This window comes from Tasmannia lanceolata, unplaced genomic scaffold (genome assembly GCF_043159265.1).
Source record: "Tasmannia lanceolata isolate RefF3 unplaced genomic scaffold, GAP_Taslan_0.1 ptg001013l, whole genome shotgun sequence".
Lineage (NCBI taxonomy): Eukaryota > Viridiplantae > Streptophyta > Magnoliopsida > Canellales > Winteraceae > Tasmannia > Tasmannia lanceolata.
The window spans coordinates 7,501-11,822 of NW_027519676.1; the positions used below are offsets into that span (position 1 = coordinate 7,501).

Consider the following 4,322-nt stretch of genomic DNA (forward strand, 5'->3'; position numbering starts at 1 on the left):
GCTTGGAAGGCTAGGGGTTATAGTCGACGTCGATTCATCATTTTTAACGTCTCTAATTCAAAACCGAACATGAAACTTTGGTTTCATTCGGCTCCTTTATGGAATATAGATGGATTCCCAGATCTAAGGCGTAAACGAAACTAAAAAAAAAAGAGAAAATATTTACGATACGATGTGTGGAAAAAGGGGAGTCATCGCAAATCCGAATTCAAAGAAAAAATTCGATCCATAACATCTATGTCAGTTTTTCTGTATGAATATGAATGCATACAAAACAACTCACTTTCTAGATGATCCCTCTAGAAGAGGGGATTTTAAAAAATACTTCTAGTTACTTCGTTCCCTATTTCTACTCGCGAGAATCCTGAGGAAAAGAATTTTCTTCCGCCGAGCTGAAACAATATGTCGACGACTCTAGTAAACCAAAGTCATCGTTTAATAGCTATTTGGCTTCAACCTCCTCCCCCCCAAAAAGTGGAAGATCTAGTTACGATTAGAAATAAACTTTTGTATCTTCATCCATAGATCCTTTACTCATACTCATTCAAAAGGAACGGTTGATCCAACTCAAAAAAAAAAAAATTATGTTTCGCGATTCCATAATCCAATTTGCTTATTCAAATTATAATTTACCTTTGGATACAAATCACGAGAATGTATATTCTTCCTCAAACGTGGCGTTGAGAGGTAAAGGATTAAACCCTTTTAAGAAATAAAGTTTTTGATCGGAATAGGAAAAAACCGAAAGAACCTTTAACTATTTCAGTTGTTAATAGAACGAATCACACTTTTACCACTAAACTATACCCGCTACAATATGATTATTGTATATGAATGTACCGTTTGTCCAACAAAACAAGGGAGTAAAACGTAATCAAGATAGTATCAGAATCATGAAAATTGGAGTGCTGATGTGTTCCAGGGGGAAGGCTTGATGAAATAGGAGAAGAGAATGGGGGCTCATTTAAATAACAAGTTATATCTTTTCTTTTGCTGGTGGAGTTATTACTGACAGTCCCGGCCTGAAAGATCCATTTAAGTCGGAACATAAGATTGAGTTAAGTTGCGCAAGAATCCATAGCTCCATTTTTTTTTTTCAACTTCTTCCTCGAGTCTTTCAAGCAAAGAAACGATTTTCTCAAAAAAATAAAAATAAAGAAGGAGAGTTTTAATTTGAGTCTTATCTTTTTTCGAAGCTATTCCTTTCTTCCCTATTCATTCACCTGTCCGATCTTCTGAATTGGGGTCAATTAGATCTAGTAAAAAATCATAGTATTCATTTTGTTTGTGTTTGTGGACTCAAATGTTCAAACAAAGCTTGTCCCTTGAAGAAATAAATGAGTTCTAATAGAAATAGAATATGTATGTTTTTTTATTCCAGTAGGGAAATCGAGAAAAGGAAAAAGAAAAAATAATAAGAAATGAAACTCCTATCATAGGAATGGAAATAGTCCTTCTTGCTCTTGTTGCTGCTTCAATAACAATTTGGTTTTCAAATCAGAAAAATAATTTGATCCATGATTCATTGGAACAAAAGAAGGAACGGCCTGGCTAGGTACTGTACTGGCCAGGCCGGGGGAATAAAAGAACCCTTCGGACGAAATCAAAGACGTACTCTTTCTATTGGAGATATCTGTTTCGAATCGTTATCCAAATTGAATTGCGGATAAAATTCGTATATATATAGTAAGTATAATATAGTAAGTATAAATAAATGTATAAAATAAATAAATAAAGATAATTCGTATATATATAGTAAGTATAATATAGTAAGTATAAATAAATGTATAAAATAAATAAATAAAGATAAAGAAAGACTTTGATCAATATTTACTTCAGGCGTCGCATATGAATTATCTTTTTGTAATTGGGAGAGATGGCTGAGTGGACTAAAGCGACGGATTGCTAATCCGTTGTACGAGCTGTTCGTACCGAGGGTTCGAATCCCTCTTTCTCCGTTCCCTCGGATCACTTGAGATTTATCTTTCGAATTCGAAAAAATATCAAGTCCTTTATCATAGTTAAATGTCTGGAATAGAGAAAAGCATAGGAAAATGCAGAAATCAAGCAAGGAAATAATGAAAAATCTCTGATTTTTTTATTCCTCACGTCCAGGATTACGTCCTGGATCATTAGATAGGAATCCGAAGATGAAGAGAGAAACAAAGAATATCACTACTGTGTAAACGAAGAGTTTGAGAGTAAGCATTGCACAATCTCCAAGATCATTTTTTTTTTGTTTTTTGCAAAGGAAATAAGGGAATAGATTCTCTATTTTTGTACCACATATCCTTGACACCAAGAAAAGAAATGAAAAAGTGGTTTCTAGAAAAGAAAGGAATTTGCAGGAATTCCTTTGTTACCAAAATTATCTTGTCATACCCCAATTAGGTATTATGGGGTACCATAATGGGGTCTTTGACCCCTGGAACTGGAAGGGCATAATGCGGAAATTAGGTGATCCAGATTCATCGCGGCTATCAAAAAGCAAAAGAATTTCAATCTTTGAATCGAGGGTTCATAATGTAAGACTTATCTGATCTTATCAATTGTTATGTTAGAGTTGAATTTATTTTATCGAATAAATCATGAATATGAATGTTTCTAGGACAGTATTAAAGATCTCATCGAAAACTTACAGCAGCTTGCCAAACAAGGGCTAAGAGAAAAAAGAGCACAGGTATGACTGGCATAAAATCTACGATTGGATTGAAAAAAGCATAAGCTTCGGGCAATTTGGCGAAGAAAAAGCTACTCGAATGAAGGGCAGAATTAAGACAGATACAGATCAAACTAAAGATATTAAGCATAAGAAATATTTCGTTCTTGGAGATAATTTCATTTTTATTGAGTTATTGATATAAGGGAAAAATTAAGAAAGAAGAGAAGACAAAAAATCCTTCTTTCTTTTTCTTTGAACTTCCCCCAATCAAAAATCCTTCAATTCTCAAATGAGAATAGAAGGAATCATACTTTCATACAATATCTTAATTGACTTATATGGAATGATCAATGAATTCATTTTCATTCTACATTTACACGTATAGAATCCTAGCAACAACCTATTCCATAGATATTTGGGCTGGAATTGACGAATAACCAATAACAATATTAGTGTTTATTAGTGTCGAATTGAAATCTAAATGGGGCGTGGCCAAGTGGTAAGGCAGCGGGTTTTGGTCCCGTTACTCGGAGGTTCGAATCCTTCCGTCCCAGACCGCTTCTATCAAAACAAAGATTGTTCTCTTTAACAATCTTCTGTTTAAGAGTATAAGGTATAAGGTTGGATACAATATGATCCAATTTTTCTTTCTGAGTTCTAATGATTCTTCTATGAATCATAGATTCCTTTCGATTTCCAATTGTAAGAAAAAGAATCGAGTATAAATTGCGGATGGAAATAAACATCTTTTACCTTTTTGATATTAGGTAGGATGGGAACATAGATCAAAGTTGAATTAAAAAAAAAATGGGATGGGCCGTTCAGTGTATGCCCGTCCCGCTCTACTCATATTCATATTGGGGTAAGTTAGTCACTTATAGAAACTTTATGCCCATCTATTATATTTTGATTCTCACATGATGCATTCTAAGTTGAAATGCGAAAGATAAGATCTCTATTTTTTCGAAACTAAACATGTTAGTCAAAATGACTAATTCTATGTGGATCCTGAATCCTAAACAGGAGGGAGTTCTTGGGACTAATTACATCACTGGGATTAAAGTTCTTAAGACTGGGTGTGGGTGGGGTAAAATCAAAATTAAGAACAACGAATTGATCTGGACCCATTTTGCTTTGTACCTATACAAGATAATATAACATACCGCAAGAGGATCTTTTATTATTTGATTGTCTTGGGGTATGATTCATGATCCCCATAGAATTCGAGTTAATCGGCAATGGAAGGTATCAATTTTTCAATATCTGTGTCGTCCGGATCTCATTAATAAACAATAAAGTGCAATATGGAACAGATTTTTTTTCTTTGAGCCTAATTGCTTTTTTTTTTTTTGCATCTGGCTACAATAAATAATTGGAAGTCAATGTAGTGATTGGGAGGAAGATTCATATATTCCATTCACTTTACTTTTGACTTGATAGAATTTATGGAAGGGTTACTAAACCTAAAGTAAAGCAAAATCTGTATAAAATGAACCATGCCTACATGTATTGTTATTGTTTGTTCTATTTCAGTGATACCGGTATTTCGGCTGCGGTGAAAAAGATCTTTGATACCTTACCTTAAATATCTATGATTACTCCCGTTGACAATTGTTCTGTGTATCTGATGGATACGGAAAGATCATACTCCTACGGTTCT

At 33.9% G+C, this 4,322-nt stretch overlaps 1 non-coding gene across 1 annotated transcript; it reads left to right on the plus strand.

Moving 5' to 3' along the window:
- Positions 1–1,870: 1,870 nt before the first annotated feature.
- TRNAS-GCU (transfer RNA serine (anticodon GCU)) lies at positions 1,871–1,958 on the plus strand. Its single transcript has one exon. It is a non-coding gene; the product is annotated as a tRNA-Ser (tRNA).
- The last annotated feature ends 2,364 nt before the right edge of the window (positions 1,959–4,322 follow it).